This window comes from Idiotropiscis lumnitzeri, unplaced genomic scaffold, assembly GCF_059441095.1.
Source record: "Idiotropiscis lumnitzeri isolate Australia: NSW breed Sydney's pygmy pipehorse unplaced genomic scaffold, RoL_Ilum_1.0 HiC_scaffold_66, whole genome shotgun sequence".
Classification (NCBI taxonomy): Eukaryota; Metazoa; Chordata; class Actinopteri; order Syngnathiformes; family Syngnathidae; genus Idiotropiscis; species Idiotropiscis lumnitzeri.
Window position 1 is genome coordinate 366,105 of NW_028283604.1, and position 23,996 is coordinate 390,100.

Consider the following 23,996-nt stretch of genomic DNA (forward strand, 5'->3'; position numbering starts at 1 on the left):
ATTGGCGAGAAAAGACTCAAGACATTGATCTTACTCTATCCCTATTTTTGTGACTTTCCTTCGAAGGGCGTGGCTATTGCGGTGCCGCAGAGTCTGATTATTCTCCGTGGCAACAAAAGTTCCTGCAAAATGATTCAGATGATCCATCTTCTCGAAATTTTTCACATTTGAGGATATTCAGGCCCTGAAGACGGCTGCCAACTTATTTTTGATCGCAGTGGTAGCGCCACCAACTGGTAAAACAAATACAAATTATTTTCGTTGATGTTTTTCTCCGGGCAGGTTCACAAAATCTACCTTATATTTGCTCGGATTAGTGTTTAGGCCTTGAGGATGTCACAATACGAAAGTCTTTCGCCTTCTTCAGAGTGTCACATGATGGTGTCTTGTGACCCGTCTTTATCAGCTGATGTTCCATGAGGGCGTGACTTACCTGTCACAAGAATGAAGGCAAGTCACACCCCCGCTGTCCGTTCACTCCGCCAAGATGCTGCTCCAGGTGGTAGAGAGGATGAAGGCTCCCTTGTCTCTGTTCATGGTTTTTATGCCTCGCTTGCAGATCTCAATGGCCTCTCTGATCCAGCGCTGTTGTTTGTTCTCTTCGGTGCGGATGACCCTGCCCTTCTCCCGGTCCATGATGTGGTTTTCCCTTCTGCAGTGGTCAGTGATTGCTGATTTGTAATATTCATGTTGTGCTTGTTCTTTTACTGCTATGATTTTTCATTTTTTTGACAGGTAATTCACACCCTCATGGAACATAAGCTGATAAAGACGGGTCTCAAGACACCATCATGCGACACTCTGAAGAAGGCGAAAGACTCGCCGAAACATGTCAGGTAAAACATTTACCTAAAACATAATTGTCTGCTTTTAATGAATCTGTCAAATATCAATAATAAGAAGACAAAATGAACCTCATACAAATAAATGAATGCTTAATAACTCCCCTGCACATGCTCCTAATAATCCAAACCTTCACCTGTAAATAAAATGTCCCGACCTGAAGACATCTTAATGTTATTATTTTGTTATACACACAGCGCCGCCAAGTGGAATCAAAAATTTGTTTTTATTTTAATTTTCACATACTGCACGGTGCCCTTTTGACGAATCCGACTGAAAATTAGTCAGAAAAGACTCAAGACAATGATCTTACTCTCTGCCGAATTTTGTGACGTTTTGGCAAAAGGCGTGGCTATTACGGTGCTGAAAAGTCCGATTGTACTCTGTGGCAACAAAAGCTCCGGCAACATGACTCAGATGATCCTATCTTCTCGAAGTTGTACACATTTGAGGATACTTCAGCCCTGAAGACATCTACCAACTTATTTTTCATCGTAGTAGTAGCGCCACCAACTGGTAAAAGCTAATACAAATTATTTTCTTGGATGTTTTTCTCCGTGCAACTCAACAAGGTCGCCCTCATATATGCTCGGAGGACTGTTTCGGCCATGAGGATGTCACAATACGAAATTCATCCTTTTTCGTGAAAAGTTGTGGGAGTGGCATTGCACTGTTTGGCAATAAAACAACGCTGATTACGAGGTTCTAAATATGAACGACAACTCGTGAAACTTGACACACACATCAGGCAGAGCAAATTTATCAATATTTTATACGTTAGTTGTGCAGCTTTTTTGAAATGGCTCGCCATGGCCCTCGAGAAATGTTCAAAAAAGCAGCCCTGGTTGAGTGTTTCACCTCGCTTTTTGTCAATTTTATGGAGTACAGTGAACCCTCGGTTATCGCGGTTAATGGGGACCGAGACCACCCGCGGAAACTGAAAATCCGCGAAGTAGCGGCGCACCTTCAAAAATGCTTAAAAGAAAATACAATATATATAATAAATATATATATATATATATATATATATATATATATATATATATATATATATATATATATACGGGGAGAGAGAGAGAGAGAGAGTGAAATTCATGTTATAACAAAAAAACCAAATTATTATTAAAACGTATTATTTTTTTATTCCCCAGCCATTCTTTTTGTATTTATTTAATTACTCCGACTTTTACCAGCTGGTACGCCGTCCGGTGTTCCCTGTGAAATGAAAGGTGGCATTCTTTAATTATTTATTTATTTATTCATTTATTCATTCATAACTGACAGCTTCGCGCTCCGTTCGTGTCCGGGCGGAAGAGGTGTTCCAATTCGGCTTAACTGTGACACACGCCCGCCCTCCTCCCCCGGAGCTTCCATTCGGTTAAACTTAGGGGCCGCTTGGCACCGCCCGTGCCCGGGGAAGGTGCTCCTCTTCGGCTTACTGTGACGCGAGCATGCCCGCCTCCTCCGGAGCTTCCATTCGGTTAAACTTAGGGGCCGCTTGGAACCGCCCGTGCCCGGCAAAGGTGCTCCTCTTCGGCTTACTGTGACGCGAGCATGCCCTCCTCCTCCGGAGCTTCCATTTGGTTAAACTTAGGGGCCGCTTGGAACCGCCCGTGCCTGGGGAAGGTGCTCCTCTTCGGCTTACTGTGACGCGAGCATGCCCTCCTCCTCCGGAGCTTCCATTCGGTTAAACTTAGGGGCCGCTTGGCACCGCCCGTGCCCGGGGACGGTGCTCCTCTACGGCTTAACTGCCACGCACGCCGGCCGGAGCCTTGGTACGGTCCGAACCGCGCGAAACGTCGCCACCGATCGTGTCCGGGGGAACGTGCTCTTCTTCGTCCAGTCTCCTCTTCGCCCACGCTCTTCTTCGGCGCACGCCGGCCGTCTAACCGCTCCAGCGCCCGTCGTGCCGCTCGGCGAAACTACAATGCCCCCGAATATTTTTTATACCCGCGAAGCACTGAACCCGCGAAAGGTGAACCGCGAAGTAGCGAGGGTTCACTGTATGTATAAGACCAAGACCTACAAAAAAGTCTCTTGGAGCAATGAGCTAGGTTTTACAGGAAGTCGGCCATTTTGAATTTACTTAAAAGGGGCGGGTCACCACAATGGACTTTGTGTAGAAATTATTATTGGGGCCCGAGCAGCGACCGCGGCGAGGTCCCTATTGTTTATGTAGAAATTATTATTAGGGCCCGAGCAGCGACCGCTACGAGGTCCCCATTGTTTTTGTGGAAATTATTATTATTATTATTATTAGGGCCCGAGCAGTGACCGCTGCGAGGTCCCTATTGTTTTTCTAGAAATTGTTATTAGGGCCCGAGCTGCGACGGCTGCGAGGTCCCTATTGTTTTTGTAGAAAATATCATTACTTTTATTATTATTATTATTATTATTATTAGGGCCTGAGCAGCGACCGCTGCAAAGTCCCTGTTGTTTTTGTAGAAATTATTATTATTATTATTTTTCCGATTGTACGATCGCATTTTTGACCCCGAAACATGCACAAAAACTCACCAAACTTGGCAGTCTCATCGGGCATGGCGAGAAATTTGATATTTTAACGTCTAATATGAACAGGAAGTGAGTTATGAATTTTTGAAAGTCCGACTTTTGCCCTTTTTTGCATGTTTACAGGGGTCATTCTTTTGCACCCTGATCCTAAAGGCTTCATCTGATTGCCTTAAAATTCTGTCTGTAGCATCTTAAGACCTGGGACAAACACTGGGGCTAAAATCTTTTGTTTCCGAAATACTATATGACGGGGGCGGGGCTTCAAAGTTTTCACTTAAGATTTCCTTCGCCGCAATGGACAAAATGCTTAATAACTCTCCTGCACATGCTGCTAAAAATCCAAAACTTCACATGTACATAAAGAGTCGGTACCTGAAGACATCTATATGTTTATATTCTGTTATACACCTTGCGCCAATCAATAACATTTTTTACATTTTGACGTACTGCACGGTGCCCTTTTAACGAATCCGATTGAAAATTGGCTAGAAAAGACTCAAGACATTGATCTTACTCTATCCCTATTTTTGTGACTTTCCTTCGAAGGGCGTGGCTATTGCGGTGCCGCAGAGTCTGATTATTCTCCGTGGCAACAAAAGTTCCTGCAAAATGATTCAGATGATCCATCTTCTCGAAATTTTTCACATTTGAGGATATTCAGGCCCTGAAGACGGCTGCCAACTTATTTTTGATCGCAGTGGTAGCGCCACCAACTGGTTAAAACAAATACAAATTATTTTCGTTGATGTTTTTCTCCGGGCAGGTTCACAAAATCTACCTTATATTTGCTCGGATGAGTGTTTAGGCCTTGAGGATGTCACAATACGAAAGTCTTTCGCCTTCTTCAGAGTGTCACATGATGGTGTCTTGTGACCCGTCTTTATCAGCTGATGTTCCATGAGGGCGTGACTTACCTGTCACAAGAATGAAGGCAAGTCACACCCCCGCTGTCCGTTCACTCCGCCAAGATGCTGCTCTAGGTGGTAGAGAGGATGAAGGCTCCCTTGTCTCTGTTCATGGTTTTTATGCCTCGCTTGCAGATCTCAATGGCCTCTCTGATCCAGCGCTGTTGTTTGTTCTCTTCGGTGCGGATGACCCTGCCCTTCTCCCGGTCCATGATGTGGTTTTCCCTTTTGCAGTGGTCAGTGATTGCTGATTTGTAATGTTCATGTTGTGCTTGTTCTTTTACTGCTCTGATTTTTCATTTTTTTGACAGGTAAGTCACACCCTCATGGAACATCAGCTGATAAAGACGGGTCTCAAGACACCATCATGCGACACTCTGAAGAAGGCGAAAGACTCGCCGAAACATGTCAGGTAAAAAATTAACCTAAAACATAATTGTCTGCTTTTAATGAATCAGTCAAATATCAATAATAAGAAGACAAAATGAACCTAATACAAATAAATGAATGCTTAATAACTCCCCTGCACATGCTCCTGAAAATCCAAACCTTCACCTGTAAATAAAATGTCCCGACCTGAAGACATCTTAATGTTATTATTTTGTTATACACACAGCGCCGCCAAGTGGAATCAAAAATGTGTTTTTATTTTAATTTTCACATCCTGCACGGTGCCCTTTTGACAAATCCGACTGAAAATTAGTCAGAAAAGACTCAAGACAATGATCTTTCTCTCTGCCGAATTTTGTGATGTTTTGGCAAAAGGCATGGCTATTACGGTGCTGAAAAGTCAGATTGTACTCTGTGGCAACAAAAGCTCCGGCAACATGACTCAGATGATCCTATCTTCTCGAAGTTGTACACATTTGAGGATACTTCAGCCCTGAAGACATCTACCAACTTATTTTTCATCGTAGTAGTAGCGCCACCAACTGGTAAAAGCTAATACAAGTTATTTTCTTGGATGTTTTTCTCCGTGCAACTCAACAAGGTCGCCCTCATATATGCTCGGATGACTGTTTCGGCCATGAGGATGTCACAATACGAAATTCGTCCTTTTTCGTGTAAAGTTGTGGGAGTGGCATTGCACTGTTCGGCAATAAAACAACGCTGATTATGAGGTTCTACATATGAACGACAACTCGTGAAACTTTACACACACATCAGGCAGAGCAAATTTATCAATATTTTATACGTTAGTTGTGCAGCTTTTTTGAAATGGCTCGCCATGGCCCTCGAGAAATGTTCAAAAAAGCAGCCCTGGTTGAGTGTTTCACCTCGCTTTTTGTAAATTTTATGGAGTACAGTGAACCCTCGGTTATGGCGGTTAATGGGGACAGAGACCACCCGCGAAAACTGAAAATCCGCGAAGTAGCGGCGCACCTTCAAAAATGCTTAAAAGAAAATACAATACATATAATAATATATATATATATATATATATATATATATATATATATATATATACGGGGAGAGAGAGAGAGAGAGAGTGAAATTCATGTTATAACAAAAAAACCAAATTATTATTAAAACGTATTATTTTTTTATTCCCCAGCCATTCTTTTTGTATTTATTTAATTACTCCGACTTTTACCTGCTGGTACGCCGTCCGGTGTGCCCTGTGAAATGAAAGGTGGCATTCTTTATTCATTTATTTATTTATTCTTTTATACATTCATAACTGACAGCTTCGCGCTCCGCTCGTGCCCGGGCGGAAGAGGTGCTCCAATTCGGCTTAACTGTGACACACACCCGCCCTCCTCCCCCGGAGCTTCCATTCGGTTAAACTTAGGGGCCGCTTGGCACCGCCCGTGCCCGGGGAAGGTGCTCCTCTTCGGCTTACTGTGACGCGAGCATGCCCTCCTCCTCCGGAGCTTCCATTCGGTTAAACTTAGGGGCCGCTTGGAACCGCCCGTGCCCGGGGAAGGTGCTCCTCTTCGGCTTACTGTGACGCGAGCATGCCCTCCTCCTCCGGAGCTTCCATTCGGTTAAACTTAGGGGCCGCTTGGCACCGCCCGTGCCCGGGGAAGGTTCTCCTCTACGGCTTAACTGCCACGCACGCCGGCCGGAGCTCTGGTACTGTCCGAACCGCGCGAAACGTCGCCACCGATCGTGTCCGGGGGAACGTGCTCTTCTTCGTCCACTCTCCTCTTCGCCCACGCTCTTCTTCGGCGCACACCGGCCGTCTAACCGCTCCAGCGCCCCGTCGTACCGCTCGGCGAAACTACAATGCCCCCGAATATTTTTTAGACCCGCGAAGCACTGAACCCGCGAAAGGTGAACCGCCAAGTAGCGAGGGTTCACTCTATGTATAAGACCAAGACCTACAAAAAAGTCTCTTGGAGCAATGAGCTAGGTTTTACAGGAAGTCGGCCATTTTGAATTTACTTAAAAGGGGGCGGGTCACCACAATGGACTTTGTGTAGAAATTATTATTGGGGCCCGAGCAGCGACCGCTGAGAGGTCCCTATTGTTTATGTAGAAATTATTATTAGGGCCCGAGCAGCGACCGCTGCGAAATCCCTGTTGTTTTTGTAGAAATTATTATTATTATTATTTTTCCGATTGTTCGATTGCATTTTTGACCCCCGAAACATGCACAAAAACTCACCAAACTTGGCAGTCTCATCGGGCATGGCGAGAAATTTGATATTTTAAACGTCTAATATGAACAGGAAGTGAGTTATGAATTTTTGAAAGTCCGACTTTTGCCCTTTTTTGCATGTTTACAGGGGTCATTCTTTTGCACCCTGATCCTAAAGGCTTCATCTGATTGCCTTAAAATTCTGTCTGTAGCATCTTAAGACCTGGGACAAACACTGGGGCTAAAATTGGGGCTAAAATCTTTTGTTTCCGAAATACTATATGACGGGGGCGGGGCTTCAAAGTTTTCACTTAACATTTCCTTCGCCGCAATGGACAAAATGCTTAATAACTCTCCTGCACATGCTGCTAAAAATCCAAAACTTCACATGTACATAAAGAGTCGGTACCTGAAGACATCTATATGTTTATATTCTGTTATACACCTTGCGCCAATCAATATCATTTTTTACATTTTGACGTACTGCACGGTGCCCTTTTAACGAATCCGATTGAAAATTGGCTAGAAAAGACTCAAGACATTGATCTTACTCTATCCCTATTTTTGTGACTTTCCTTCGAAGGGCGTGGCTATTACGGTGCCGCAGAGTCTGATTATTCTCCGTGGCAACAAAAGTTCCTGCAAAATGATTCAGATGATCCATCTTCTCGAAATTTTTCACATTTGAGGATATTCAGGCCCTGAAGACGGCTGCCAACTTATTTTTGATCGCAGTGGTAGCGCCACCAACTGGTTAAAACAAATACAAATTATTTTCGTTGATTTTTTTCTCCGGGCAGGTTAACAAAATCTACCTTATATTTGCTCGGATGAGTGTTTTGGCCTTGAGGATGTCACAATACGAAAGTCTTTCGCCTTCTTCAGAGTGTCACATGATGGTGTCTTGTGACCCGTCTTTATCAGCTGATGTTCCATGAGGGCGTGACTTACCTGTCACAAGAATGAAGGCAAGTCACGCCCCCCGCTGTCCGTTCACTCCGCCAAGATGCTGCTCCAGGTGGTAGAGAGGATGAAGGCTCCCTTGTCTCTGTTCATGGTTTTTATGCCTCGCTTGCAGATCTCAATGGCCTCTCTGATCCAGCGCTGTTGTTTGTTCTCTTCGGTGCGGATGACCCTGCCCTTCTCCCGGTCCATGATGTGGTTTTCCCTTTTGCAGTGGTCAGTGATTGCTGATTTGTAATGTTCATGTTGTGCTTGTCATGATCCGCGTCGGGCATGACAGCCTTTTGTTATTGTTTTCATATGCATGCGGTTTTTGTTATTGTTTTTGTTGTTATTTTCTCCCCTCCTTCCTGCCATGTGCCTTTTCCTGTCTGTTTTGATCAGCTGAGCAGGGGCGTTTCCCCTCAGCACCTCGCCCTCACCAGCCACGCACCTGCTCCTCATCAACGATCACACACCTGCTCCCCATCTGCTCCCCTGATTACCGGACTACTTAAGCCTTCCATGCTCTCAACCCATTGTCGGGTCATTGCCGAAAATCACGGACAGCCACGACCACCTTTGTTCACGTTCTGCTCCTTGTTCATGTTCATGCTCTGGTTCCCCTCTTCGTTCCCGTCTTTCAGTGTTGTTCCTCGCCCTGCCTCCCAGTCTGGTCACGTTAAGTTTGTCTTTTGTTATTTTTCACCCTGCCACATTGTTTGCCCTGGTTGTTTCAGTTAATAAATTCCCTTCACGTTTCTGACCTCTCTGCCTCCTCGCCTTTTGGGTCCACCTCCTCCTCGCCGACCGGCGAGTCCTGACAGAATGCGTCATGGACGCCGCCGGACGGACAACCCCCCTCAGCCTGCCGACCAACCCCGTGTCCTTCAAGTAGGTTCCATTTTCCGCTCGACGTCTGTTTCTCCCCTTTTGCCCCCCGATTACAGCACCGATTACCAGCCTGTCATACCCCCTCACCTGATCATAGATTCGGATTACGAGGACGATTTTGAGCACCAAGCCCTTTCACCCCCTCACGGTTCGAGTAAGTCCGGTCACGAGTTTGATTTTGAGCACCTTGCCCCTCACATTTTTTCCGATCCAGATCACGACTATGATTTTGAATATATTGCCACTCTCTTAGTCGCTCAGCGCAACGCGGAGTTATTTTTGAGCCGTCACCCTCCTCCCCCCGAGCCATTTGAGTTTTTCGCGACCACCTCCCACTCCCCCTCGCGCGCTTCACATCCCAAATCCCGGAAGTCACGGTCACGTCGCGCACATCGTTCACCATCAGTTTCAGCACCGGATCACGCTCCCCTGGCTTCTCCTAGCTCGCGTTCACCAGCCCCCGCAGTCACGGTCCCTCAGGTCTCCCGTTTTCCTGATTCCCTATGGCGGCAGGCTGACAGGGATCAGGGCCCCCGGTTCGGCTGTGCCCGGATCGACTGCTGCACCCGGCCCGCTGTCGCCTCCACGCCTGCAGCAGTGACCAATGCAGCTCCCGCTGCACGGACCCCGCCGCCTCCATGCGAGCCGCAGCCTCCAGAGTCCCGTGCCGACTCCTCGAAGGCGGCCGAGCCCCGTTCCGGCTCCCCGCCAGCTGCTGAGCCCTGTCCCGGCTCCCCGCCAGCTGCTGAGCCCTGTCCCGGCTCCCCGCCAGCTGCTGAGCCCTGTCCCGGCTCCCCGCCAGCTGCTGAGCCCTGTCCCGGCTCCCCGCCAGCTGCTGAGCCCTGTCCCGGCTCCCCGCCAGCTGCTGAGCCCAGTCCCGGCTCCCCGCCAGCTGCTGAGCCCAGTCCCGGCTTCCCGCCAGCTGCTGAGCCCAGTCCCGGCTCCCCGCCAGCTGCTGAGCCCAGTCCCGGCTCCCCGCCAGCTGCTGAGCCCAGTCCCGGCTCCCCGCCAGCTGCTGAGCCCAGTCCCGGCTCCCCGCCAGCTGCTGAGCCCAGTCCCGGCTCCCCGCCAGCTGCTGAGCCGTGTCCCGGCTCCCCGTCAGCGGCCGAGCCCCGTCCCGGGGCCCCAATGGCGATCCCAGCTCCTGATCCAGCGGAGCACGCTGTGCGCCCGAACCAAGTTCACGTTCAGGCGGAGCACATCCTGCCCCCGACCCAAGTTCACGTTCACGCGGAGCCCGTCCGGCGTCCGTCCCTAGTTCACGTTCAGGCGGAGCACGCTGTGCGTCCGTCCCAAGCTCACGTTCAGGCGGAGCACGCTGTGCGTCCGTCCCAAGCTCACGTTCAGGCGGAGCACGTTGTGCGTCCGTCCCAAGTCCACGTTCAGGGGAAGCACACCCTGCTTCCGACCCAGGTTCACGTTCAGGAGGAGCACGCTGCGCGTCCGTCCCAAGCTCACGTTCCGGCGGAGCACGTTGTGCGTCCGTCCCAAGCCCATGTTCCGGTGGGGCACGCCTTGCCTCCGCTCCAAGCTCACGTTTTGGCAGAACACGGCCCGCAGCCGTCACTCCCGGTCCCTGCACCCGTGGTGGACGACGAGCAGTCGCCTGCCGTATCGGTCTCAGCGGCGCCTGATGAAGCGCCGCCGCTCCCGGTCCCGGTGCCTGCGATGGACGACGGTCCGCCGCCGAGTCACGCCTCAGCCTCGGCGACGCACGACGACCCACCATCGCACCCCGCTCTGGCCTCGGCAGCATCCGACGACCCGTCGCCACTGCTCGCCTTGGCTCCGGCAGCGCTCGACGACCCACGGCCGCTCCTGGTTTCTGCCTCGGCGGTGGACGGCGACCCACCGCCGCTCCACATTCTTGTCTCGGCAGGGGTCGACGACCAGCCGCCGCTCCCGGTTCCGGTGCCCGCGATGGACGACGGTCCGCCGCCGCGTCACGCCTCAGTCTCGGCGACGCACGAGGACCCACCACCGCGCCCCGCTCTGGCCGCGGCAGCATCCGACGACCCGTCGCCACTGCTCGCCTTGGCCCCGGCGGCGCTCGACGGCCCGCGGCCGCTCTTGGTTCCTGCCTCGGCGGTGGACGACGACCCACCGCCGCTCCATGTTCTTGTCTCGGCAGGGATCGACGACCAGCCGTCGCTCCGCGTTCCTGTGTCGGCGGGGTTCAACGATGGGCCGCCGCCCCACGTTCCGGTCTCGGCGGTGTTCGACGACCAGCCGCCGCTCCACGTTCCTGACGCGGCGGGGTTCGTCGACCAGCCGTCGCTCCACGTTCCGGTCTTGGCGACGCTCGACGACCAGCCGCCGCTCCACGCTCCCGCCTCGGCGGGGCTCGACGACCAGCCGCCGCTCCACGTTCCTGTCTCGACGACGCTCGACGACCAGCCGCCGCTCCACGTTCCTGACTCGGCGGGGTTCGACGACCAGCCGCCGCTCCACGTTCCTGACTCGGCGGGGCTCGACGACCAGCCGCCGCTCCGCGTTCCTGTCTCGGCGGGGCTCGCCGACCAGCCGCCGCTCCACGTTCCTGACTCGGCGGGGCTCGACGACCAGCCGCCGCTCCGCGTTCCTGACTCGGCGGGGCTCGACGACCAGCCGCCGCTCCGCGTTCCTGTCTCGGCGGGGCTCGACGACCAGCCGCCGCTCCGCGTTCCTGTCTCGGCGGGGCTCGACGACCAGCCGCCGCTCCACGTTCCTGTCTCGGCGGGGCTCGACAATCTGCCGCAGCTCCACGTTCCTGTCTCGGCAGGGTTCAACGACCAGCCGCCGCGCCACGTTCCTGACTCGGCGACGTTCCATGGCCTGCCGCCGCTCCTCGCCCCAGCTCCATCAGCGGACTTCATGTGGCGTTCGGGTCGTTCCGGACGTCCGCCTGAATGGCCCCAATGGGACGCACTGGCCTGGCCACCCTCACGGCCCCCTGAAGGGTCACGAAAAGACTCGCTGGTCTGGCCTCCCGGGAATCCGCCAGACCGGTCTCGATCACGGGTCGTTGACCCACCTCCCGACCCCTTCCGCCCACCCTCGTTCTTGGACATGGTTTTCCTTTTCTTTTCTTTTCCTTTTTTTTGGGACGTCTGGAATCCGTCCCTTGAGGGGGGGGTACTGTCATGATCCGCGTCAGGCATGACAGCCTTTTGTTATTGTTTTCATATGCATGCGGTTTTTGTTATTGTTTTTGTTGTTATTTTCTCCCCTCCTTCCTGCCATGTGCCTTTTCCTGTCTGTTTTGATCAGCTGAGCAGGGGCGTTTCCCCTCAGCACCTCGCCCTCACCAGCCACGCACCTGCTCCTCATCAACGATCACACACCTGCTCCCCATCTGCTCCCCTGATTACCGGACTACTTAAGCCTTCCATGCTCTCAACCCAGTGTCGGGTCATTGCCGAAAATCACGGACAGCCACGACCACCTTTGTTCACGTTCTGCTCCTTGTTCATGTTCATGCTCTGGTTCCCCTCTTCGTTCCCGTCTTTCAGTGTTGTTCCTCGCCCTGCCTCCCAGTCTGGTCACGTTAAGTTTGTCTTTTGTTATTTTTCACCCTGCCACATTGTTTGCCCTGGTTGTTTCAGTTAATAAATTCCCTTCACGTTCCTGACCTCTCTGCCTCCTCGCCTTTTGGGTCCACCTCCTCCTCGCCGACCGGCGAGTCCTGACAGTGCTTGTTCTTTTACTGCTCTGATTTTTCATTTTTTTGACAGGTAAGTCACACCCACATGGAACATCAGCTGATAAAGACGGGTCTCAAGACACCATCATGCGACACTCTGAAGAAGGCGAAAGACTCGCCGAAACATGTCAGGTAAAAAATTAACCTAAAACATAATTGTCTGCTTTTAATGAATCAGTCAAATATCAATAATAAGAAGACAAAATGAACCTAATACAAATAAATGAATGCTTAATAACGCCCCTGCACATGCTCCTAAAAATCCAAACCTTCACCTGTAAATAAAACGTCCCGACCTGAAGACATCTTAATGTTATTATTTTGTTATACACACAGCGCCGCCAAGTGGAATCAAAAATGTGTTTTTATTTTAATTTTCACGTACTGCACGGTGACCTTTTGACGAATCCGACTGAAAATTAGTCAGAAAAGACTCAAGACAATGATCTTACTCTCTGCCGAATTTTGTGACGTTTTGGCAAAAGGCGTGGCTATTACGGTGCTGAAAAGTCCGATTGTACTTTGTGGCAACAAAAGCTCCGGCAACATGACTCAGATGATCCTATCTTCTCGAAGTTGTACACATTTGAGGATACTTCAGCCCTGAAGACATCTACCAACTTATTTTTCATCGTAGTAGTAGCGCCACCAACTGGTAAAAGCTAATACAAGTTATTTTCTTGGATGTTTTTCTCCGTGCAACTCAACAAGGTCGCCCTCATATATGCTCGGATGACTGTTTCGGCCATGAGGATGTCACAATACGAAATTCATCCTTTTTCGTGAAAAGTTGTGGGAGTGGCATTGCACTGTTCGGCAATAAAACAACGCTGATTATGAGGTTCTAAATATGAACGACAACTCGTGAAACTTTACACACACATCAGGCAGAGCAAATTTATCAATATTTTATACGTTAGTTGTGCAGCTTTTTTGAAATGGCTCGCCATGGCCCTCGAGAAATGTTCAAAAAAGCAGCCCTGGTTGAGTGTTTCACCTCGCTTTTTGTAAATTTTATGGAGTACAGTGAACCCTCGGTTGTCGCGGTTAATGGGGACCGAGACCACCCGCGGAAACTGAAAATCCGCGAAGTAGCGGCGCACCTTCAAAAATGCTTAAAAAAAAATACAATATATATAATAAATATATATATATATAGATATATATATATATATATATACAGAGAGAGAGAGAGAGTGAAATTCATGTTATAACAAAAAAACCAAATTATTATTAAAACGTATTATTTTTTTATTCCCCAGCCATTCTTTTTGTATTTATTTAATTACTCAGACTTTTACCTGCTGGTACGCCGTCCGGTGTGCCCTGTGAAATGAAAGGTGGCATTCTTTATTCATTTATTTATTTATTCTTTTATACATTCATAACTGACAGCTTCGCGCTCCGCTCGTGCCCGGGCGGAAGAGGTGCTCCAATTCGGCTTAACTGTGACACACACCCGCCCTCCTCCCCCGGAGCTTCCATTCGGTTAAACTTAGGGGCCGCTTGGCACCGCCCGTGCCCGGGGAAGGTGCTCCTCTTCGGCTTACTGTGACGCGAGCATGCCCTCCTCCTCCGGAGCTTCCATTCGGTTAAACTTAGGGGCCGCTTGGAACCGCCCGTGCCCGGGGAAGGTGCTCCTCTTCGGCTTACTGTGACGCGAGCATGCCCTCCTCCTCCGGAGCTTCCATTCGGTTAAACTTAGGGGCCGCTTGGCACCGCCCGTGCCCGGGGAAGGTTCTCCTCTACGGCTTAACTGCCACGCACGCCGGCCGGAGCTCTGGTACTGTCCGAACCGCGCGAAACGTCGCCACCGATCGTGTCCGAGGGAACGTGCTCTTCTTCGTCCACTCTCCTCTTCGCCCACGCTCTTCTTCGGCGCACACCGGCCGTCTAACCGCTCCAGCGCCCCGTCGTACCGCTCGGCGAAACTACAATGCCCCCGAATATTTTTTAGACCCGCGAAGCACTGAACCCGCGAAAGGTGAACCGCCAAGTAGCGAGGGTTCACTCTATGTATAAGACCAAGACCTACAAAAAAGTCTCTTGGAGCAATGAGCTAGGTTTTACAGGAAGTCGGCCATTTTGAATTTACTTAAAAGGGGGCGGGTCACCACAATGGACTTTGTGTAGAAATTATTATTGGGGCCCGAGCAGCGACCGCTGAGAGGTCCCTATTGTTTATGTAGAAATTATTATTAGGGCCCGAGCAGCGACCGCTACGAGGTCCCCATTGTTTTTGTGGAAATTATTATTATTAGGGCCCGAGCAGTGACCGCTGCGAGGTCCCTATTGTTTTTCTAGAAATTGTTATTAGGGCCCGAGCTGCGACGGCTGCGAGGTCCCTATTGTTTTTGTAGAAAATATTATTACTTTTATTATTATTATTATTATTATTATTATTAGGGCCTGAGCAGCGACCGCTGCGAAATCCCTGTTGTTTTTGTAGAAATTATTATTATTATTATTTTTCCGATTGTTCGATTGCATTTTTGACCCCCGAAACATGCACAAAAACTCACCAAACTTGGCAGTCTCATCGGGCATGGCGAGAAATTTGATATTTTAAACGTCTAATATGAACAGGAAGTGAGTTATGAATTTTTGAAAGTCCGACTTTTGCCCTTTTTTGCATGTTTACAGGGGTCATTCTTTTGCACCCTGATCCTAAAGGCTTCATCTGATTGCCTTAAAATTCTGTCTGTAGCATCTTAAGACCTGGGACAAACACTGGGGCTAAAATTGGGGCTAAAATCTTTTGTTTCCGAAATACTATATGACGGGGGCGGGGCTTCAAAGTTTTCACTTAAGATTTCCTTCGCCGCAATGGACAAAATGCTTAATAACTCTCCTGCACATGCTGCTAAAAATCCAAAACTTCACATGTACATAAAGAGTCGGTACCTGAAGACATCTATATGTTTATATTCTGTTATACACCTTGCGCCAATCAATATCATTTTTTACATTTTGACGTACTGCACGGTGCCCTTTTAACGAATCTGATTGAAAATTGGCTAGAAAAGACTCAAGACATTGATCTTACTCTATCCCTATTTTTGTGACTTTCCTTCGAAGGGCGTGGCTATTACGGTGCCGCAGAGTCTGATTATTCTCCGTGGCAACAAAAGTTCCTGCAAAATGATTCAGATGATCCATCTTCTCGAAATTTTTCACATTTGAGGATATTCAGGCCCTGAAGACGGCTGCCAACTTATTTTTGATCGCAGTGGTAGCGCCACCAACTGGTTAAAACAAATACAAATTATTTTCGTTGATTTTTTTCTCCGGGCAGGTTAACAAAATCTACCTTATATTTGCTCGGATGAGTGTTTAGGCCTTGAGGATGTCACAATACGAAAGTCTTTCGCCTTCTTCAGAGTGTCACATGATGGTGTCTTGTGACCCGTCTTTATCAGCTGATGTTCCATGAGGGCGTGACTTACCTGTCACAAGAATGAAGGCAAGTCACGCCCCCCGCTGTCCGTTCACTCCGCCAAGATGCTGCTCCAGGTGGTAGAGAGGATGAAGGCTCCCTTGTCTCTGTTCATGGTTTTTATGCCTCGCTTGCAGATCTCAATGGCCTCTCTGATCCAGCGCTGTTGTTTGTTCTCTTCGGTGCGGATGACCCTGCCCTTCTCCCGGTCCATGATGTGGTTTTCCCTTTTGCAGTGGTTAGTGATTGCTGATTTGTAATGTTCATGTTGTGCTTGTTCTTTTACTGCTCTGATTTTTCATTTTTTTGACAGGTAAGTCACACCCTCATGGAACATCAGCTGATAAAGACGGGTCTCAAGACACCATCATGCGACACTCTGAAGAAGGCGAAAGACTCGCCGAAACATGTCAGGTAAAAAATTTTACCGAAAACATAATTGTCTGCTTTTAATGAATCAGTCAAATATCAATAATAAGAAGACAAAATGAACCTAATACAAATAAATGAATGCTTAATAACTCCCCTGCACATGCTCCTAAAAATCCAAACATTCACCTGTAAATAAAATGTCCCGACCTGAAGACATCTTAATGTTATTATTTTGTTATACACACAGCGCCGCCAAGTGGAATCAAAAATTTGTTTTTATTTTAATTTTCACGTACTGCACGGTGCCCTTTTGACGAATCCGACTGAAAATTAGTCAGAAAAGACTCAAGACAATGATCTTACTCTCTGCCGAGTTTTGTGACGTTTTGGCAAAAGGCGTGGCAATTACGGTGCTGAAAAGTCCGATTGTACTTTGTGGCAACAAAAGCTCCGGCAACATGACTCAGATGATCCTATCTTCTCGAAGTTGTACACATTTGAGGATACTTCAGCCCTGAAGACATCTACCAACTTATTTTTCATCGTAGTAGTAGCGCCACCAACTGGTAAAAGCTAATACAAGTTATTTTCTTGGATGTTTTTGTCCGTGCAACTCAACAAGGTCGCCCTCATATATGCTCGGAGGACTGTTTCGGCCATGAGGATGTCACAATACGAAATTCATCCTTTTTCGTGAAAAGTTGTGGGAGTGGCATTGCACTTTTTGGCAATAAAACAACGCTGATTATGAGGTTCTAAATATGAACGACAACTCGTGAAACTTGAGACACACATCAGGCAGAGCAAATTTATCAATATTTTATACGTTAGTTGTGCAGCTTTTTTGAAATGGCTCGCCATGGCCCTCGAGAAATGTTCAAAAAAGCAGCCCTGGTTGAGTGTTTCACCTCGCTTTTTGTAAATTTTATGGAGTACAGTGAACCCTCGGTTATCGCGGTTAATGGGGACCGAGACCACCCGCGGAAACTGAAAATCCGCGAAGTAGCGGCGCACCTTCAAAAATGCTTAAAAGAAAATACAATATATATATATATATATATATATATATATATATATATATATATATATGTATATATATATATATATGTATATGTATATATATATATATACATATATATATATATATATATATATATGTATATATATATACATATATATATATATATATATATATATATATGTATATATATATATATATATATATATATGTATATATATATATATATGTATATATGTATATATATATATATATGTATATATATATATATACATATATATATATGTATATATGTATATATATATATATATGTATATGTATATATATATATATATGTATATATATATATATACATATATATATGTATATATATATATATATACGTATATATATATATATATATATATACGTATATATATATATATATATACGTATATATATATATACATATATATATATATATGTATATATATATATATATATATATGTATATATATATATATATATATATGTATATATATATATATATATATATATGTATATATATATACGGGGAGAGAGAGAGAGAGAGAGAGTGAAATTCATGTTATAACAAAAAAAACAAATTATTATTAAAACGTATTATTTTTTTATTCCCCAGCCATTCTTTTTGTATTTATTTAATTACTCCGACTTTTACCTGCTGGTACGCCGTCCGGTGTTCCCTGTGAAATGAAAGGTGGCATTCTTTATTTATTTATTTATTTATTCATTTATTCATTCATAACTGACAGCTTCGCGCTCCGTTCGTGCCCGGGCGGAAGAGGTGTTCCAATTCGGCTTAACTGTGACACACGCCCGCCCTCCTCCCCCGGAGCTTCCATTCGGTTAAACTTAGGGGCCGCTTGGCACCGCCCGTGCCCGGGGAAGGTGCTCCTCTTCGGCTTACTGTGACGCGAGCATGCCCGCCTCCTCCGGAGCTTCCATTCGGTTAAACTTAGGGGCCGCTTGGAACCGCCCGTGCCCGGCGAAGGTGCTCCTCTTCGGCTTACTGTGACGCGAGCATGCCCTCCTCCTCCGGAGCTTCCATTTGGTTAAACTTAGGGGCCGCTTGGAACCGCCCGTGCCCGGGGAAGGTGCTCCTCTTCGGCTTACTGTGACGCGAGCATGCCCTCCTCCTCCAGAGCTTCCATTCGGTTAAACTTAGGGGCCGCTTGGCACCGCCCGTGCCCGGGGACGGTGCTCCTCTACGGCTTAACTGCCACGCACGCCGGCCGGAGCCCTGGTACGGTCCGAACCGCGCGAAACGTCGCCACCGATCGTGTCCGGGGGAACGTGCTCTTCTTCGTCCACTCTCCTCTTCGCCCACGCTCTTCTTCGGCGCACGCCGGCCGTCTAACCGCTCCAGCGCCCGTCGTGCCGCTCGGCGAAACTACAATGCCCCCGAATATTTTTTATACCCGCGAAGCACTGAACCCGCGAAAGGTGAACCGCGAAGTAGCGAGGGTTCACTGTATGTATAAGACCAAGACCTACAAAAAAGTCTCTTGGAGCAATAAGCTAGGTTTTACAGGAAGTCGGCCATTTTGAATTTACTTAAAAGGGGGCGGGTCACCACAATGGACTTTGTGTAGAAATTATTATTGGGGCCCGAGCAGCGACCGCGGCGAGATCCCTATTGTTTATGTAGAAATGATTATTAGGGCCCGAGCAGCGACCGCTACGAGGTCCCCATTGTTTTTGTGGAAATTATTATTATTATTATTATTAGGGCCCGAGCAGTGACCGCTGCGAGGTCCCTATCGTTTTTCTAGAAATTGTTATTAGGGCCCGAGCTGCGACGGCTGCGAGGTCCCTATTGTTTTTGTAGAAAATATTATTACTTTTATTATTATTATTATTATTATTATTAGGGCCTGAGCAGCGACCGCTGCGAAGTCGCTATTGTTTTTGTTGAAATTATTATTATTATTATTTTTCCGATTGTTCGATCGCATTTTTGACCCCCGAAACATGCACAAAAACTCACCAAACTTGGCAGTCTCATCGGGCATGGCGAAAAATTTGATATTTTAACGTCTAATATGAACAGGAAGTGAGTTATGAATTTTTGAAAGTCCGACTTTTGCCCTTTTTTGCATGTTTACAGGGGTCATTCTTTTGCACCCTGATCCTAAAGGCTTCATCTGATTGCCTTAAAATTCTGTCTGTAGCATCTTAAGACCTGGGACAAACACTGGGGCTAAAATCTTTTGTTTCCGAAATACTATATGACGGGGGCGGGGCTTCAAAGTTTTCACTTAAGATTTCCTTCGCCGCAATGGACAAAATGCTTAATAACTCTCATGCACATGCTGCTAAAAATCCAAAACTTCACATGTACATAAAGAGTCGGTACCTGAAGACATCTATATGTTTATATTCTGTTATACACCTTGCGCCAATCAATATCATTTTTTACATTTTGACGTACTGCACGGTGCCCTTTTAACGAATCCGATTGAAAATTGGCTAGAAAAGACTCAAGACATTGATCTTACGCTATCCCTATTTTTGTGACTTTCCTTCGAAGGGCGTGGCTATTGCGGTGCCGCAGAGTCTGATTATTCTCCGTGGCAACAAAAGTTCCTGCAAAATGATTCAGATGATCCATCTTCTCGAAATTTTTCACATTTGAGGATATTCAGGCCCTGAAGACGGCTGCCAACTTATTTTTGATCGCAGTGGTAGCGCCACCAACTGGTTAAAACAAATACAAATTATTTTCGTTGATGTTTTTCTCCGGGCAGGTTCACAAAATCTACCTTATATTTGCTCGGATGAGTGTTTAGGCCTTGAGGATGTCACAATACGAAAGTCTTTCGCCTTCTTCAGAGTGTCACATGATGGTGTCTTGTGGCCCGTCTTTATCAGCTGATGTTCCATGAGGGCGTGACTTACCTGTCACAAGAATGAAGGCAAGTCACGCCCCCCGCTGTCCGTTAACTCCGCCAAGATGCTGGTCCAGGTGGTAGAGAGGATGAAGGCAACCTTGTCTCTGTTCATGGTTTTTATGCCTCGCTTGCAGATCTCAATGGCCTCTCTGATCCAGCGCTGTTGTTTGTTCTCTTCTGTGCGGATGACCCTGCCCTTCTCCCGGTCCATGATGTGGTTTTCCCTTTTGCAGTGGTCAGTGATTGCTGATTTGTAATGTTCATGTTGTGCTTGTTCTTTTACTGCTCTGATTTTTCATTTTTTTGACAGGTAAGTCACACCCTCATGGAACATCAGCTGATAAAGACGGGTCTCAAGACACCATCATGCGACACTCTGAAGAAGGCGAAAGACTCGCCGAAACATGTCAGGTAAAAAATTTACCGAAAACATAATTGTCTGCTTTTAATGAATCTGTCAAATATCAATAATAAGAAGACAAAATGAACCTAATACAAATAAATGAATGCTTAATAACTCCCCTGCACATGCTCCTAAAAATCCAAACCTTGACCTGTAAATAAAATGTCCCGACCTGAAGACATCTTAATGTTATTATTTTGTTATACACACAGCGCCGCCAAGTGGAATCAAAAATTTGTTTTTATTTTAATTTTCACGTACTGCAACGTGCCCTTTTGACGAATCCGACTGAAAATTAGTCAGAAAAGACTCAAGACAATGATCTTACTCTCTGCCGAGTTTTGTGACGTTTTGGCAAAAGGCGTGGCTATTACGGTGCTGAAAAGTTCGATTGTACTTTGTGGCAACAAAAGCTCCGGCAACATGACTCAGATGATCCTATCTTCTCGAAGTTGTACACATTTGAGGATACTTCAGCCCTAAAGACATCTACCAACTTATTTTTCATCGTAGTAGTAGCGCCACCAACTGGTAAAAGCTAATACAAGTTATTTTCTTGGATGTTTTTCTCCGTGCAACTCAACAAGGTCGCCCTCATATATGCTCGGAGGACTGTTTCGGCCATGAGGATGTCACAATACGAAATTCATCCTTTTTCGTGAAAAGTTGTGGGAGTGGCATTGCACTGTTTGGCAATAAAACAACGCTGATTATGAGGTTCTAAATATGAACGACAACTCGTGAAACTTGACACACACATCAGGCAGAGCAAATTTATAAATATTTTATACGTTAGTTGTGCAGCTTTTTTGAAATGGCTCGCCATGGCCCTCGAGAAATGTTCAAAAAAGCAGCCCTGGTTGAGTGTTTCACCTCGCTTTTTGTAAATTTTATGGAGTACAGTGAACCCTCGGTTATCGCGGTTAATGGGGACCGAGACCACCCGCGGAAACTGAAAATCCGCGGAGTAGCGGCGCACCTTCAAAAATGCTTAAAAGAAAATACAATATATAGAATAAATATATATATATATATATATATATATATATATATATATATATATATATATATACGGGGGAGAGAGAGAGAGAGAGAGAGAGAGTGAAATTCATGTTATAACAAAAAAAACAAATTATTATTAAAACGTATTATTTTTGTATTCCCCAGCCATTCTTTTTGTATTTATTTAATTACTCCGACTTTTACCTGCTGGTACGCCGTCCGGTGTGCCCTGTGAAATGAAAGGTGGCATTCTTTATTTATTTATTTATTTATTCTTCTATACATTCATAACTGACAGCTTCGCGCTCCGCTCGTGCCCGGGCGGAAGAGGTGCTCCAATTCGGCTTAACTGTGACACACACCCGCCCTCCTCCCCCGGAGCTTCCATTCGGTTAAACTTAGGGGCCGCTTGGCACCGCCCGTGCCCGGGGAAGGTGCTCCTCTTCGGCTTACTGTGACGCGAGCATGCCCTCCTCCTCCGGAGCTTCCATTCGGTTAAACTTAGGGGCCGCTTGGAACCGCCCGTGCCCGGGGAAGGTGCTCCTCTTCGGCTTACTGTGACGCGAGCATGCCCTCCTCCTCCGGAGCTTCCATTCGGTTAAACTTAGGGGCCGCTTGGCACCGCCCGTGCCCTGGGAAGGTTCTCCTCTACGGCTTAACTGCCACGCACGCCGGCCGGAGCTCTGGTACTGTCCGAACCGCGCGAAACGTCGCCACCGATCGTGTCCGGGGGAACGTGCTCTTCTTCGTCCACTCTCCTCTTCGCCCACGCTCTTCTTCGGCGCACACCGGCCGTCTAACCGCTCCAGCGCCCCGTCGTGCCGCTCGGCGAAACTATAATGCCCCCGAATATTTTTTAGACCCGCGAAGCACTGAACCCACGAAAGGTGAACCGCCAAGTAGCGAGGGTTCACTGTATGTATAAGACCAAGACCTACAAAAAAGTCTCTTGGAGCAATGAGCTAGGTTTTACAGGAAGTCGGCCATTTTGAATTTACTTAAAAGGGGGCGGGTCACCACAATGGACTTTGTGTAGAAATTATTATTGGGGCCCGAGCAGCGACCGCGGCGATGTCCCTATTGTTTTTGTAGAAATTATTATTCGGGCCCGAGCAGCGACCGCTACGAGGTCCCCATTGTTTTTGTGGAAATTATTATTATTATTATTATTAGGGCCCGAGCAGTGACCGCTGCGAGGTCCCTATTGTTTTTCTAGAAATTGTTATTAGGGCCCGAGCTGCGACGGCTGCGAGGTCCCTATTGTTTTTGTAGAAAATATTATTACTTTTATTCTTATTATTATTATTATTATTAGGGCCTGAGCAGCGACCACTGCGAAGTCCCTGTTGTTTTTGTAGAAATTATTATTATTATTATTATTTTTCCGATTGTTCGATTGCATTTTTGACCCCGAAACATGCACAAAAACTCACCAAACTTGGCAGTCTCATCGGGCATGGCGAGAAATTTGATATTTTAAACGTCTAATATGAACAGGAAGTGAGTTATGAATTTTTGAAAGTCCGACTTTTGCCCTTTTTTGCATGTTTACAGGGGTCATTCTTTTGCACCCTGATCCTAAAGGCTTCATCTGATTGCCTTAAAATTCTGTCTGTAGCATCTTAAGACCTGGGACAAACACTGGGGCTAAAATTTTTTGTTTCCAAAATACTATATGACGGGGGCGGGGCTTCGAAGTTTTCACTTAAGATTTCCTTCGCCGCAATGGACAAAATGCTTAATAACTCTCTTGCACATGCTGCTAAAAATCCAAAACTTCACATGTACATAAAGAGTCGGTACCTGAAGACATCTATATGTTTATATTCTGTTATACACCTTGCGCCAATCAATATCATTTTTTACATTTTGACGTCCTGCACGGTGCCCTTTTAACGAATCCGATTGAAAATTGGCTAGAAAAGACTCAAGACATTGATCTTACTCTATCCCTATTTTTGTGACTTTCCTTCGAAGGGCGTGGCTATTACGGTGCCGCAGAGTCTGATTATTCTCCGTGGCAACAAAAGTTCCTGCAAAATGATTCAGATGATCCATCTTCTCGAAATTTTTCACATTTGAGGATATTCAGGCCCTGAAGACGGCTGCCAACTTATTTTTGATCGGATGAGTGTTTAGGCCTTGAGGATGTCACAATACGAAAGTCTTTCGCCTTCTTCAGAGTGTCACATGATGGTGTCTTGTGGCCCGTCTTTATCAGCTGATGTTCCATGAGGGCGTGACTTACCTGTCACAAGAATGAAGGCAAGTCACGCCCCCGCTGTCCGTTCACTCCGCCAAGATGCTGCTCCAGGTGGTAGAGAGGATGAAGGCTCCCTTGTCTCTGTTCATGGTTTTTATGCCTCGCTTGCAGATCTCAATGGCCTCTCTGATCCAGCGCTGTTGTTTGTTCTCTTCGGTGCGGATGACCCTGCCCTTCTCCCGGTCCATGATGTGGTTTTCCCTTTTGCAGTGGTCAGTGATTGCTG

At 47.1% G+C, this 23,996-nt stretch overlaps 1 long non-coding RNA gene across 2 annotated transcripts in view; it reads right to left on the bottom strand.

Moving 5' to 3' along the window:
- The window catches only part of LOC148315656 (uncharacterized), a 484,413-nt gene that overhangs the window by 132,558 nt on the left and 327,859 nt on the right, over nucleotides 1-23,996 (bottom strand). The window lies entirely within an intron of this gene.